Source organism: Rana temporaria, chromosome 2 (assembly GCF_905171775.1).
Source record: "Rana temporaria chromosome 2, aRanTem1.1, whole genome shotgun sequence".
Taxonomy (NCBI): Eukaryota; Metazoa; Chordata; class Amphibia; order Anura; family Ranidae; genus Rana; species Rana temporaria.
Window position 1 is genome coordinate 319,657,111 of NC_053490.1, and position 17,096 is coordinate 319,674,206.

Here is a 17,096-nt window from a genome sequence, read left to right on the forward strand (position 1 = left end):
GCACACAATATATTACTCATTGTTTGGTAGAAAAGAAAAAAGAAAGAAAGATGATGATTATTTGTCAAGATTTCAAATTTCACACAACTGTAAAATTATGTCAAACTATGGTATCTAAAATTATCCAAAGGCAACACTTTAAAAGCCTTTACATGTTATCAATTTAGATTTAAACATGAGCTCTGTGTATTCATTATTTTTAATACATTTTTATTTTTTTTCTCATTCAAATTAATTGCTATCATAAAGGGGGGCACAACATCCCACCCTTGTGATTGCTTTGGGCGGTGACAGATACACTTTATGGAGAGATCAGGCGTCTATTAGATCAAACAAATAGAATAGTTGCTCAAAGAACTAGCAATCAGAACCAAAGTTCTATTTCCTAATCCCTCCTATCCAGTTTTTCAGCTTTCAATGACACCTGGATGCTTTTTGCCACCCCACCCCCCTTTAATAGCTGGTTTAAAATAGTGTTGAGCGGAATACGCCATATTCGATTTCGCGATATATCACGAATATATAGCCGAATATTCGTGAAATATTCGCTAAAATCGAATATTCGTGATATTTTATCAAAAAAAATTTTTGCAAAATTTCGCTAATGCGAATGCGAAACAGATTGCGAAATTTCGCTAATGCGAATGCGAAATTTTGAAACATTCAATTTCACCTGCCCTTTGGAAAAAGTGTGGTTTTACGTAATGGACCCTGCAACTAACAAGGTATTAATAAAATAAATACATTATTATATAGATTTGAGGGTTTACTTTGACCAATTTGTATATTGATTAGTTTTATAAATATTGAATAACCATAGATTTGGAAAATACAAGTAAACCGTTTACATTGACATCTCTTAAATGTCTTTATGTTAAACAGTTATTATTCTCATTAAAGAGGTGAAATGCAAATGATGATGACACGGGACAAAAGATGGAAAATTCTTTGAAGATGTGATACACTGGAAAAACGCACAGAAACACTCCACTCTCTCCTATGACAACTATGGTAGGAGAACTCTGATTGGTTCTGATGCAAAAGAAGGGCGGAGAAAGTATTCGCGAATATTCGGAAATCGAATATTCGCGATTGCGAATATTCGGCAACATAAAAGGATCGCCTCAGCTTAGCTACTCGGCCCAGGGTCTCTAATCATACCAGCAATGCTTTTAGACGTCGATGGAGATCACTAGGATGTGATCTGTTTTAAAAATAAAATTGAAAAAATATGAATATTCGGAATAGCGAATATTGGCCGCAAAATTCTAGTTATTCGCGAATATTCGAATATGCCATATTCGTAACGAATATTCGCAATGCGAATATTCGTGAGCAACACTAGTTTAAAATTCATGCACTGCATTATGGTTTTAAAACATTCTCCTGGGTAAATTTACTAAAAAAAAATCACTGGGATAAGGCAACTTGCAGGATTTGCCTTAAGTCCATGGTAAAGGACCACGGCTCTGGAATGCTCTACCCATCACCATCCGCTTAGAGGAAAACCATCGGGCATTTAGGAAAAAACTAAAGACCCACCTCTTCTGAAAGACCGGTACGACGCTGGATTCCAAGCGCCTTGAGGCGATTAAGTTCGCATTTGCTGCGCTATACAAGTCACTCACTCACACTCACTCACTCACTCAAAGGAGGACCCAAACCTCATCATTAGTTGTAAGCTACTTTTGTTTATTTGTGGAAAAATGGTTATCTTAAATTCGTTGTAAAGTCACATGTATTAATCACTTTGATTCTCTCTGTTTTAGGTCCCTGTACTGTACTGTGTGTGTGTCTGTTTTCTTAAAACTAAAATGCTAAATACCTTCATTGCAGAGCCTTGCTGTGTAGCCATCTGACCTCCCTCTGCTTTCCTTCTGATGTAGATGAGTACAGTGGGAGGGGCTAAAATTCCTCTCTGATGAATGTAAAGGAAGGTCACATGACAGCACAGCAGGGCTCTGCAAAGAAGTTGTTTAGCATTAAAATTTTAGGAAAACACACACACTGTATTGAACAGGGACCAAAAATAAAGAGGATCAAAAAAATTAATATATATTTCTCACACTGACTACAGAACTGACAGGGAAAGAGGGAGGGGAGGGGGCAGATGCAGAGGCGCTGAGGAGAGAGCTGGGTGATGGACACACGTAAACTGACCGCGGTATCATGGACCAGTTAAATAACCTAATAATAGCATGCAATGCCAAGCTGCTCTCTTGTATTAAAATAGGTATAGATAAGAGGGAGAGAAACATAATTTTGCTCCTGTAAAAATCATTAGTAAGACCTTATCTGGAATATGCAGTTCAGTTTAGGGTACTAGTTCACAAAACTGATATCAGAAAACTGGTGAAAGTGCAGAGAAGGGCAATCAAACTAAGGCATGGGGGAGCTCAGCTATGAGAAAAGAGTTGAACTGAGTTTAAGAGGCAATTAAGAAGCAAAGAAGAGGCAATTAAGAGGACATATGATCAATATGTATAAATACATAGGTGGCCATATAGTGAACTTGGTGTACAGTTATTCACTTCAGGTCATTACAGAGGACATCTGGAGGAAAAGAGATTTGACCTTCACATACAGAAAGGCTTCTTTACAGTATAAACTGTGAAAATGTGGAATAAACTCCCTCAACTGGTTCTGGACAGCTCAATAGATTGGTTTAAAAAAGAGCTGGATGCATTTCTAAATATACAAACCATATCTGGATAATAACGCTTATGCCTCATACACACAATCAAAATTTTCGAAGGGAAAAAGTCAGACGGACTTTTTCCATCAGAAATTCCAACCGTCTGAGTTTTTACATTGGATATTCCGAGGAATTCCATCATATTTTTCTTTCGGAATTCCGATGTGAGTTTGGTCGTGCTAAAGCCAGATCGTGTACATGGCATTAAAGGTAATTACACCAGGGGTACTTGATCAATGGAATATCTGATTGCCTCTTGAGGGATCAGGAAGGATTTTTTTTTCCCTCACTGGAGCTAATTGGATCATGCTTTATTGGGGGATTTGTGCCTTCCTCTGGGTCAACTGTGGGTATAAGATAGTGTGTGTATATGGAGGTTTTCTATTTGTGTGCGTTTTTTTTTATTGGTTGAACTAGATGGACTAGTGCCTTTTTTTCAAACTGACTGTATATGTGACATATTGTATATTGATGTCAATGAATACACAATGACAAAGAGGGCAATACTTTCCTACTAACCACTGATGGAATAAAATCCTGCCTATGTGAAAAGTGTTAAAAAAAGAATATGTAAAGTGTGCAGGCCACTACAGGTGAGTATGAAGTAAAATAGGATTTTTAATACAGCTTACCTTTAAAATCCTTTTCTTGGGAATACATCACAGGACACAGAGTCTTAATTAAATAATGGGCTATGCAGTCACCACAGGTGATTGGACACTGTCAAACCCAATTAGAATTGAGTTCCCCCCTATATAACCCCTCTCAAATGGGGAATACCTCAGTTTTGAAGCAAAGCAATAAGTGTTCCACCTAAACTCCGAAGAGGGGTGGGGGCCCTGTCTCCCGTGATGTATTCCCAAGAAAAGGATTTTACAGGTAAGCTGTATTAAAACATTTCTTGATCATACATCATGGGACACAGAGCCTTAATTACTTAAAGGGATGTCCCATAGCTATGCTAAAATTTGAGGGGAGGGAGACACAGATCAGAATGAGACCGCCATCAAACCAGAGGATCTATACTGCTGTCTGCAGCACACTACGCCTCATAACCTCTCACATCTACCTGGTAGAATTTAGTAAATGTATGGACCAAAGACCAAGTGGCAGCCTTACAGATCTGAGCCATGGAGGCCTGGTGATGCACTGCCCATGAAGCACCAACTGCTCTAGTCGAGTGCGCTTTCACCTGAAAAGGAGGGTTCTTCCTTTCTAAACCATAGGCCTGAATAATGAGTTGTCAAATCCACCTTGCAATAGTGGATTTTGACGCTGCCTGGCCCTTCTTTGGGCCTTGTGGCAGAATGAATAGACAATTAGTCTTCTTTATCTGAGCCGTAGCTTGCAGATAAACCGCTCTTACAACATCTAGAGAGTGTAGTATCTCTTCCTCCGCAGACTGCGGATCTGGGAAAAAAAGACGGTAGGACTATATCTTGGTTCAGGTGAAAACCTGAAACCACCTTAGGTAAGAAATTCGGGTGAGGCCGCAGCACCACCCTGTCTTTGTGAATAATCATATATGGTTCTTTACATGAAAGAGCCGTCAATTCTGATACCCTCCTAGCTGAGGATATGGCTACAAGAAAAAACAGTTTCTGCGTCAACAGAAACCTGGTGTAAAGGTTCAAAATGTAGCTTCTGTAAAACAGACAATACCAAATTCAAATCCCATGGGCACACGGGAGACTTAATTAGCCGATTCAACCGCAGTGCACCCTGAACAAAGGCCCTGACTAGGGAATGAGGGGCAAGCGGTCTTTAAAAAAAATACAGACAAAGCCGAGATTTGACCCTTGATAGTGCTCAAGGCCAACTTCATATTTAAGCCCAACTGAAGAAAGGCAAGAATCTTATAAAAGACAAACTTTTTAGGATGCCACTTTCTGGGTTCACACCAGGAAACATATGCCTTCCAGATTCTGTAGTAGGTGAACCTGGAGGCCGGCTTCCTAGCATTAACCAGAGTAGATAGGACTGGCCCTGAGAGCCCCGTTTTCTCAGAATGTGGGTCACAACAGCCAAACCGTCAAATTTTGACTTTGTAAGGCAGGATGTAATATTGGACCCTGCGATAGTCCGCCTACCAATCCGCCTGCCAATTTTATACCCCTGGAATGAAGACCGCAGATAGGCGGGGAATATGCCTTTCTGCCCAGGCCAAGATGTGATTCACCTCCTTTTGGGCATCCAGACTTCTGGTGCCTCCTTGGTGACTGATAAAGGCCACGGCCGTAGCATTGTCAGACTGAACCCGAACAGGCCAGCCTTGCAGTCTGTAAGACCAAACTTTGAGGGCCAAATGAATTGCCTGAAACTCCAGAATGTTGATAGGTAGAAGCTTTTCGGCCCCGGGCCACTTCCCCTGGGCAGAGGCTTCTTCTAGCACTGCCCCCCAGCCTAGAAGGCTGGCGTCTGTGGTCACCACTTTCCAGGTAACTGGAGTGAAGGATTTCCCTTCTGACATATTTTGGGGAAGCAACCACCAATTGAGGCTCTTTGTGAACCCCTGGAGATAAGATCATAGGAAGATCCAGGGCCTGAACATCTTTGTTCCAAGCTGACATAATTCCGCACTGTAACGGTCTTGAGTGAAACTAGGCGTAAGCGACAGCCTCGAATGAGGCTACCATCTTTCCCAATAATCTCATGCATAAACGGATAGAAGGCTTTCTTTTCGCCTTTACCACTCGGACCAAGTCTCCTATGGCTTTTGCCTTCGGCTTGGGAAGTAATACCTTGCTTAGGGATGTGTCTATAATCATGCCCAAGTACTCTAGCATTTTTTGAGGCTGCAAGGAAGATTTCTTCAGATTGAGAACCCAGCCTATGTACTCTAAATATTCCACTGTGCTGTGCACATTGTGGCCCAAGCGTGCGGCGGACTGATCTATGATCAACAGATCGTCCTGGTAGGCTGTTACTGCTATGCCTCGTGCCCTTAGCTTTGCTAGGGCCGGGGCCAGTATTTTTGTGAACAATCAAGGTGCTGTAGCCAGCCAGAAAGGAAGGGCCACAAACTGAATGTGGCGCTGATCCACCACAAAACGATATGCATCTCTGATGTCTATTGATGCCAGGAATTCTCCTCCCTGAAGGGAGGAAACAACTGAATGGACAGACTCCATGCGGAAAGAGTGAATGTTCAGGAACTGATTCAGGCATTTCAGATCTAGGATAGGTCTGACATCCCTGTTTGGTTTTGGAACCGTAAAAAAGTTTGAATGGAATCCTGACCCCTGATCCTCTGAGGCTAACTCCAAGATTACCCCTTGGGACAACAGGGGTTCCAAGGCCAACAGTAAAGGCCTTCTTTTTTCTGGATCTTTGGCAACTCTTGATCTCAGAAAATGGGGTGGCGGAAGTTCTCTGAACTCTAGCTTGTAGCCTGAGGACACTGTGGACGATGACCCACTTGTCTTGAACTTCGTTCCGCCAGGTGTTTGCAAAATGCAGCAGCCTTCCCCCCACTCGGCCGAGCGGGGGCATCCCTTCATAGGGAAGTTTTGGGGGTCTGTTTCAACCTTGAACCCCAAATTCTTTTCTTTTCTTTTCTGGCCTTGGGCTTGGCTCTGGGCCTTTCCTGCCTGGAGACTGAGTTTCCAGAGGCTAGAGAAAGATTATGTTTAAATGAGGGACGCTCACTCTTTTTCTTAACCTGAAACAGAGTAGACTTGCCTCCGGTAATCTTTTGGATGTATTTATCCAGGTCATCCCCAAACAGGTGTTCTCCCCCAAGTATTGGCCTCCCAATGTTTTAACCAAAGGGACTTGTGCATGTGTACCTGCAGGAGATTCAAGTGAGATGCTTGTTGAACAGAGTCCATAATCGCATTAATCGCAAAGCACAAGGCCTTAGGAAGGTCATCATAAACCTCAATCTCCTCTTTAGGGAGGAGGTTAATCATCAGTTTAATTTGATCCTTGAAGAACTGACATACGCCAATGGCTGTAACTGCAGGTTGTACTACAGCCCCAGCCATGGCAGAGGAGGCTTTTAATAGGGACTCCAGCTTTTTATCAGTTGGATCCTTAAACCTCTGGGTGTTGTCTAAAGAACAGGTCAGGTTTTTGTTTGCACAAGAAATAGCTGCATCAATAGCAGGTACCCCCTGTTTCTTAGTGAAACCTTCATCCATATGATAAAGGAGAGAAAATTGCTTAGGAGGAGAAAACAGTTTATCTTGGTGAACCCAGTCATCATACATCAGTTTATCCAGCAAGGGATGAACTGTAAAGGAGCATGCAGCCTGTGGGAAAAGGAGGGGTTAAAACTGCGCCATAGCACCCAGACTTGTGAATTATAAAGTCTGAATTATACCGGTGGTGGGATTTCACACTTTGAGTGCTGTGTATCACGGTGGACCGTCGCTTATTACTCTGTGTCTCAGGGGAGAGATTGATACGTCTAGGAAGTGGGCTTCCCCCCCCCCCTGCTTTCCCCAAAGGCCGCGGTAATTCACAAGTCTGGATGCTATGGCGCAGTTTTAACCCCTCCTTTTCTCCAGTTTACACATTTTGTGCCTAGGCACTAGAAACTGCTGCCTTCCCTTGTATATATATTTTCCCCTTGGTTTATATATTTTTTGGTTTGCGTTATATTAATTTATATGCATTTACCCTTCTTTGGATAAGCGCAATTTTTTCTTATTATAATGCAGCCTGTGGGGATTTCCGGGATCCCAAAGAGGAAACAGAGGGCCTAGAAGGTTCAACAGGAGGCAATTTGTAAGTGGCACGCACCATCTCTGCATAATATTGAACCTGCATCTTTAGCGACTGAGAAGTTGCAGGAATCCTCTCATCCTCTGAGTCCTCAGACTGCACATAATCCTCATCTCCAGATAGGGATTTTTTACCCTCAGAAGGCTCATCTGAAAAGAGAGCCAGAGCAGATGAAAGGGATATACCCTGTTTTCTGCTATCTCTCAAGGAGGTTGTGACAATATTAAGGAAAAAACTAAAAACTGCGCTAATCAACAAATCAAAAGCTAGAGGCAGCAGCTGGCGTGCGATACACAAATGGAACAAAAAGAAAAAAACAAAAAGAAAAAACAAAGCTGTGCCACAATAATTAAATAAATAATAACCAGTATTAGAGTGAATTAATAATCCAGTCCATAAATGAATAAATTCAGCATAAAACGGTCAGTTGAATCCTCTAGAAGATACATTCATGCAGATAATTCATGGAAAGCCACACCACCAAAGTGACAGGTACAAACAACTGAAGTGATCCCTTTACCAGTAAATGAGGCTGCTTACCAGAGGGCAAGCAAACTGTGCATTTGGCTATAGCCCAGCCACTGCCTTTGAATTCACAGGATCCTAGGGGAGAAGCAGCTCTCAGGAACTCGACATGAAACACTCTCCAATTTGCCTGTATGGCAGTGGTTTCCTAAACTTGTTTTATTGTACAAGGACCCAAGAAGAGAAGTTATACTAAAATGTCAGTCAAGCTGTTTAGAGACCCTTTGTTCTCTTAAACAGACGTTGTCTGAGGTTCCCAGGTTCCCAGGCTCTCCTCCTTCCTAACGCGTCAGGAAGGAGGAGAGCCGTCGGTGACGTCATCTCCGCTCGCGGCCGAGAGCGGAGAACAGCTGAGAACTGAATCGTATCACTGTTTTCATCTGCATGCTGATTACAGCCATTTTAAATGTGAGTGCTATATTATTTTTATTAAAAACGCATTTTGCCAACTACACTATGGGGATTCTACTGTGTTTTCATTGAGAGCCAGTCTGGGAGCGATCTGGGAAATCTGCGGTCGGATGACTGGAGCAAGCGGGGCTGACTTGGAGACAGATCCGCAGTTGAATCTCCTGGGCTTTTTTACATCATTATAGGCTCAATTTAGCCTTATTTAAGGTGAGAGGCTAGGAATACCTTATATTCGATCTGCACAACTACACTGAATGATCGTGCGGTGGATTGCAGCATCATTCTCAAGCACTATTGCACTTTGGGGAATATTCAATCAAGCACTTGATTACTGGACTTTGTGTTTTTTTTTTTTGGAGCACTGTGCACTTTGGAAATGTTATTGAAGCACTGATATATTTTTTGAACACTCTTTATTTATTTATTCAGCACATTGTTGTGCACATATAGACTCTTTTGCAATTATTTATTATTTAATGGTACTTTATCATTGATTATCTATTCTGGATTTTATCTTTTCACTATTTATTATATTATTTATTTCTGCACTGGACTTTCTTCACCCATTAAGGAGTTTTTTTCACATTATTACTGTGATTCAGGCATATACGTTGATGTGTGTTTATATATATTGACCATTTATTAATTTCCTATTGGCAAGTGCCACTACACCCTCATTTCTTCATATGATGCTCGGTGTGTGAGCACCTTTTAGTTAGTGGCTGGTGCTTTTAATTTTAATTTTAATTTTATATTTATTATATTTTAATATTTAGCTTTTAGTTCCCTTGGTTAGAGTGGTTTTGCGCATTAGTTCCCTCCTTTTACATCTTAGGCCTTTGATATCAGCCCGAGGAATAAATCCGGTTATAGCTCCTAGGTCTCCGCAGCCAGACCATCAAATGAGCATTTTTCTTCTTAGCACATGTTAAACGTGACCAACCACCTTAACACTGGCGAAAAAAGGTACTCTTCATTTGGGAGGGGTTATATAGGGGAGGAACTCAATTCTAATTGGGTTTGCCAGTGTCCAATCACCTGTGGTGACTACATAACCCATTAAGTAATTGAGGCTCTGTGTCCCATGACGTATGATCGAGAAAATATGTGTTCAGAATTGGCCACTGACCAACAGCGTTAATGGAATTTGTTATTAGGAGTGAACTGTGGCCACACAAATTTCACTGGAAAGACCATTAAATGGTGTGCACACTGCCCACTCTCTTTCACTTTTAAATGTTCTAGATTTGTGACAGCAATCTGTCTTCCCAGTATATCCACATAACAATACTGGTGCACAGTGTGAAGATGCAACCATGTTCATGTACATACACATGTCCATACACATTAGTTCTCTGGGGTCAATGTAGGAATCATAGGAAGATTCTTCTTCTTTATCAGAAATAGGTGTTGTCCTCATATACATGGATCATCCTTGTACTGATGTGATGACATGGCACAAGCCTGTACAGGCACCCTTAAAAAAAAAAAAAAAAAACCATTTTGCTGGATCATCTCTAAATAACTTATTGAAAGGAACAACACCAGAGGCTCAGCTAATCTTTACACATTTGCCATGAGTTATTTAGTTGATTGGACAATTCAAAGTAGATACAATATCATAAGATCATAAAATCATAAAATGAAAGAAGAAATATGTCACTTTTCCATGGACACTTTTATTTCACTAAATCCAGGATGAGAACTATTTCTTGGAAAACATAAGTAGCTTCCTAGGAAAAGACCATTGGATAATTGTGAAGAAAATAATGTACAGTAAGGGCACAACATTATTGCATGTAATGAAAACTGTGATCGTGTTTCCTTCACATTTAATACTGGCAAATAAACTGCAGCTAATAGGAAAATAAAGAAAAAGCACAGAGGAGGTGTGTACCACATAAAGCTTTCATCCAATTGAGAAATTATTACCACATCATAGCTTGCTGAAACTGTACATTTAACACTCATTTATTGTCCTAGTAAGTCAACACGTTCAACTACTGCAGGGCCCATTCATCATCTGCTTCCACCATAACATTCATCTTACAGGGGATTTTACTGTCTGTGCTACACACTCCTGTTTCTCTTGGACTATTGTATACAATAGCAAACCCATAGAGAAAAGTAAAAAAAACAAATCTCTGCAAAGCACTTTCTATATTTTAGCTGACATTGGCACACAGGTATTGTCTCTAGAGCCTAGAGGCAGTGAATCAGGCTATAGCTGACCTACACAACTGACTGACGTCAATGGACATTTTGATGTTCAAAGAATTAGTCTTTTAATCTTAGCATTGAATACCATCTCAGGATATTTTTGCTAACATTTATTTTTTCCTGAGCATTTTATATAACAATTGACATTTTAAATCTAAGAGCAAACTGTCAGTAGCTTCTGAAAATGTACTTGACTTGAAAATAAGACATTTTGTCCCATTTATATACAACACAGGCGTATGGTACCTTGGTACAAGAGTAATGCACCAGTGCTTTTAAACTTAATTACATTTATGCCATAAAGGACAAGGACGTTAACAATTTATGCAGGGAATTGTATGTATTACATGTTTGCTCTATGTACTTTGGTTAAAAACTAGAAAGGGTATACAGAGGTGAACTAAACCGATGCCTACATTTTTCACTGCAAAACAACTCGTTTTTTTAGTAAATGTTTTTGTTTCTGTTGCTACAAATCAACAACTATTGTTTATTCATTTTAAGAGCCGGTTCACACTGGGGCGACTTGGGATCTGACTTGAGGCGACTCAAGTCGTCCCAAGTCGCGCTGTCGAGAAAAACAATGCAAGTGAATGGGAGCGGTGTTAATACACACGACTCGAGTCGCTCCGACTTCAAAAGAAGTTCCTGTACTACTTCAATCCGACTTGTAGGCGATTTGTACCCATTGATTTCAATGGAAGTCGCCTCCAAGTCTGATCCAAGTCTGATCACTGTTTTAACTGAAGTGACTTTGCAGGAAGATAACATACATTTCTCAGGCAAACCTCTCCCTCCCCCTCCCTCCCCCCTCCCTCCCCTAGAGCTGATTGTTGTTTGATTGGCCACTGGAAAGTCTCCTGTCCTGGAGACGACTTCAAGTCGTGTTGTAAATCGCCCCAGATCGCCCTGTGGTTCATGCTCAAGTCGTGTCGGAGTCGCCTCTGAAAGTCGCGCTGGAAGTCGTGTCGCCCTAGTGTGAACCGACTCTAAGACCCCTATTTCTTATTTAAGGGTAATAAAAATAACCTTGGTAAAAACGCGCCCATCTTATTTGCATCTTGCTATCTTGATATTGTTGTAAGTAATCTGGTTCTCATCCCTGCAGGGTGAGGGGTTCCAGGGTGACCTGGTAAAAGGGGAAAGCTGATTTGCAGCTTTCCCAGTATTATTAAGTTCTCAATGGGGCCTGGAATTTAGAGACCCCAGAGAGATTTTGGATGGGGAAAAAAGCTCCAACCCTGACTACAGGTATCTTGGGCTTGTAAGAGTTAAAGAGGTTGTAAAGGTTAGTTTTTTATTTTATAAATAAGTTCCTTTAAGCTAGTGCATTGTTGGTTTTCCTTTGATTTCCCTTCTAAATGTTTTTTTCTTTGTCTGAATTTCTCACTTCCTGTTTCTCCTCAGTAAGCTTGCCCCTATCATCCGAGCCGTTCTGGCTGGGGGTTAGTCATCTTGCTTGATCCCTCCCTTGGGACTACATCCCTGCGGGGAGACGCTGTGTTCACAGCGTCCCCCTGCAGGGATGTAGTCCCAAGGGGGGGGGAGCATGCTGACTAACCCCAAGCCAGAACGGCTCGGATGATGGGGCAAGCTTACTGAGGAGAAACAGGAAGTGAGAAATTCAGACAAAAGGAAAAAACATTTAGAAGGGAAATCAAAGGAAAAGGTAAGTAAACCAGCAATGCACTAGCTTATAAAATAAAAAAACGAACCTTTACAACACCTTTAACCCACTTGCAAAAGAAGGTTGAAAAGAGCAGGAAGCAGTGTGCTGGTGTCCATAAGATGTGGTAGGAAGCATGATACATTTTTGCACTGTCTGTAACTGGGATACCGCTGAGCTGAGCTCCTTCTTTGGGACCCCTGAATCAGACAAGGACTTTAAACTCTGTATGGGGGAAGGTTTATACTGGCTGTGAGACATATCTTTGCTTTCGAGCCACATGTGTATGGTCTATTGGGTGTTGATTTACTAAAAGCAAATAGACTGTGCACTTTTCAAAGTGCAGCTGTTCTCTAGAAGAGTAGTTGCTCCAGAGGTTAGAAGATTTGCAAAATCTCTGCTAAATTCCATCATCCAATCATGTGCAAGCAAAAATGCTGTTTTTTTTTCTTCCTTGCACATGACTGGATATTCTTTGCAATGTAAAGCTTTACCTCATTTACTAAGCTCTGGAGCAATTGCACTACCACTTTGCAAAGTGTGCAGTCTATTTGCCCTTAGTAAATCAACCCCTTTGTTTTGGTCATGCAGACAGAAGCTGTTTTGCCTGCTTTTTAAGGAATAAAGACAATTTACTTACTTACCACATGGCTATCTGGCGATCCTGGGCTCCCTGATATCACATGTCCAATTACATAAATTAATAAAAAAACAACTGTGCACAAGCCGAATATGCAGCAAGTTTTGTCCCTGGTTCTGGGCTGCTGGAAACAAAAATCAGGATGTGTGATATGAAAAGTTGTGGTTGGAGCTTAATATGTACCTGACAGAACAAAACAGAACAGTTACGTGGCAGTGTTTTCAAATTCTGAAATTGTCAGGGGTGCAAGCAGTGACATTATGGATGTGAGCATTGCAGAGACCCCAAGCCTGCCAGAAGTATATCACTGACTTCTGTGGATACTAGAAAGGTCACCAAATGTTTGTCAGTATCTGACATCCTGTGATGCGTAATACAGCAATACACAAAAGGTTGATTGTCTGCCTATTTCCTTTGTGTTGATGAATAAAATTACCTGTGTTAGTAGCATGATTTGTGCTGAAACAACATTTAAGATATTTAAATCTACAGATGAGTGAGTCTGTGACGAGCCCCCAAAATACATACCAGACTATTATCCAAAGAGGAGCCTGGTATGGATTTTTAAGGGGGACCTCACAAAACGAACAAAAAATTAGGCTTAGGCACAGGCTTTCTCCAAAATCCATTCCTGATTCTCTTCCAACCATGTTGGAAAGGAAGATGCATGGAGCCTGTGTTTAACCCCCCCCCCCCCATACATATGCTTTATAGGGTTTTTTGGTCTTCCTCTGAATCAACTGTGGGTAAAGAGTTCTGTATATGGAGGCTTTCTGTTTTTTTTTTTTTTAATCTTTTCTATTGTTTGAACTAGATAGAAAGCTTGAATAAAAAAAAGACAGTAACTATGTAACATGAAGAGTATACCTAGCCCCATTTTGTGGTCTTTCCCACATCCCTTGCCCAGTGAATGTGAGGGTCTTTGGAGGGGCTTATCGGAATGCGGAAGCTTCCTTTAAAATAAGGGGTCCCAAGATACTCATCTCTGCTATATGACATATTTACTTAAAAAAAAATCTCAATTTTGTTGTTTGGCTATGTTGATCTATCATCAATCACAATGAGCAAAAGGGACTGAAACAGTCTCTTTTGCTGGAGTATATACTACAGATGTGCTACTTCACATGCAGGTTTAAGGCATCTTCAAAGCATAATTTTTAAAGGAACTATGCATTTCTAGTGTTAAAGGGTTAAAGGCCATCAGTTTGGCGTTAACCATAAATGATGGTCTTTACATTTTAACTCTCCCTGCTGTGTGTGGTGATACCTAATACAGTGGTACCTTGGATTATGAGCATAATTAGTTCTGGAAGAATGCTTGTAATCCAAAGCACTCGTACATCAAAGCGAGTTTCCCCATAGGCGTCAATTGAAACTCAGATAATTTGTTCCACAGTGACTTCTATTGTATGCAGTACCACACGTGGCAAGAGGTGGGGGGCTGGAGACACTCGGAAACACTTGGAGACCACTCAGAGTCGCTCGGATGCACTCGGAGACACTGTTTCCGACTGTTTCCGAGTGTCTCTGAGCGCCTTCCAGCACCTCTGGCCAAATGCGGTACTGCACACCTCAGATGCTTGAATCCTGCTCATTTTGCAAGACAACGCTCGCAAATCGAGCCAGGGTTTAAAAAAAAAAGAAGAATAACTCGTATTGCGAAGCACTCATTGACAACGTTACTCTCAATCCGAGGTAGTCTTTGTTTTTTTTACATAGGTGCATTCATATGTGCATTTACAAGAGGGTGGATGACTTATAAAATATATAAAGAGGGGTTTTATTTATTTAATGCAACTTTAATTGTTTACACATTTTTATTTTTGTTTAATTTGAACAGTTCTATAGTCACAGCATACATTTTCGTCTTTAACATCAGCATTGTAACCACTTAAGGACCGCCTCCTGCACATATACATCGGCAGAATGGCACGGCTGGGCACATCCACATACAGGTACGTCCTGTACTAGTACCCAGCCGTGGGTCGCGCTCCCGCGACCCGGTCCGAAGCTCCGGGACCGCGGACCCGATCGGTCCCCGGAGCGGAAGAACGAGGAGAGCCGTGTGTAAACACGGCTTCCCCGTTCTTCACTGTGGCGGCTGCATCGATCGTGTGATCCCTTTTATAGGGAGACACGATCGATGATGTCAGACCTACAGCCACACCCCCCTACAGTTGTAAACACACACTAGGTGAAACAAAACTCCTTCAGCGCCCCCTGTGGTTAACTGCAACTGTCATTTTCACAATAAACAATGCAATTTAAATGCATTTTTTGCTGTGAAAATGACAATGGTCCCAAAAATGTGTCAAAATTATCCAAAGTGTCCGCCATAATGTCGCAGTCAGGAAAAAAAAATCGCTGATCGCCGCCATAAGTAGTAAAAAAAAAAAAATTATAAAAATGCAATAAAACTATCCCCTATTTGGTAAACGCTATATATTTTGCGCAAACCAACCGATAAACGCTTATTGCAATTCTTTTTACCAAAAATAGGTAGAAGAATACGTATCGGCCTAAACTGAGGAAAAAAAACGTTTTTTTATATATTTTTGGGGGATATTTATTATAGCAAAAAGTTAAAAATATTGCATTTTTTTCAAAATTGTCGCTCTATTTTTGTTTATAGCGCAAAAAATAAAAACCACAGAGGTGATCAAATACCACCAAAAGAAAGCTCTATTTGTGGGAAAAAAAGGACGCCAATTTTGTTTGGGAGCCACGTCGCACGACCGCGCAATTGTCTGTTAAAGCGACGCAGTGCCGAATTGAAAAAACACATTGGGTGATTTAGCAGCATATTGGTCCGGTCCTTAAGTGGTTAAAAGCAATACAATCAAAAATTACATTTGCTCCAATGTAAGCTTACTTGAAAATCCCCCTTCATGCTGTGAGAGCTGCCTGTACATTGGCCATCTTCTTCCACAATTTTGTAAATTTCCTGAATACTTTGCAGCTTCTTTTTCTGCTTCCCATTTCTAATGCCGCGTACAGACGGTCGTTTTTTTTAATGTAAAAAAATGACGTTTTTGAAACTTCATTTTCAAAAACGACGTTGCCTACACACCATCGTTTTTTCAAAATGCTCTAGCAAAGCGCGGTTACGTTCAGCACTCTTTTCCATTGAAGCTCGCTTCATAACTTGCTTCAGAGCATGCGCTGGTTAAAAAACTTTGTTTTAAACATCGTTTTAGCTACACACAGTGATTTTTTGTGACACAAAAAACGACGTTTTGAAAAACGACACAAAAAATTGAAGCATGCTCGAATTTTTTTTTTGTCGTTTTTCAGAAGACATAAAACAACGTTTTCCCCACACACGGTCATTTAAAATGACGTTTTTAAAAACGTCGTTTTTTTACACCACAGGTTTACATATCTCATGGTAGCTTGTTACCTGCAAGCAGTGATTCCTGAACTGACTCTGACTCCTGAAAGATCAATTAGATTCATAAGCATAGAGTAGAAATACAATGTTGATATGAATATATGATATTACATTTTGACCATAGATTCACTTTATTACTATCACGAGGGTTGAAATGCCCATATTTGATTGCATATATGAAGTGAAAGGTTTTTTTAGGGAGACAAAGGGAATCTAATAAACCCCTACTTTCACCTCTGCACTCTATACAAGCCAATCAAACACAGACTGGAATGACATTCAGGAAGTGATTAGGCCGCCATATTTCCACGTGGAGGCCAACAGTCAGCTAAAGAACTGAAGGTAAATTTCAGCTGTTATAAAATGTACAAGATCTGGCTAACAAAAACTTTATTGGGGTTCAAGCACTGTGTTTGAGGTTTGCGTTTTTTTTAAAGAGTGTTTGTTGAATGTCCATAGAACTGATCTTTTCCTGGTTCACTCATTACTAGTGGGAAACAGGAAGAGGTGTGTTTCACCGTTCTCCTTGTCAAACGTATAAAGCTTGATGTTGGTTTGATCTACAAGTGAGTCAGGCCCCGTACACACGACCGAGTTTCTCGGCAGAATTCAGCCAGAAACTCGGTCGGAGCTGGATTCTGCCGAGAAACTCGGTCGTGTGTACACTTTTCAGCGAGGAACCCGCCGAAAAGAGAACATGTTCTCTATTTTCTCATTAGTCAATGGGAAAAGTCGGCCCGCCGAGTTCCTCGGCGGCTTCCACACTGAACTCGACGAGGAACTCGATGTGTTTGGCACGTCGAGTTCCTCGGTCGTGTGT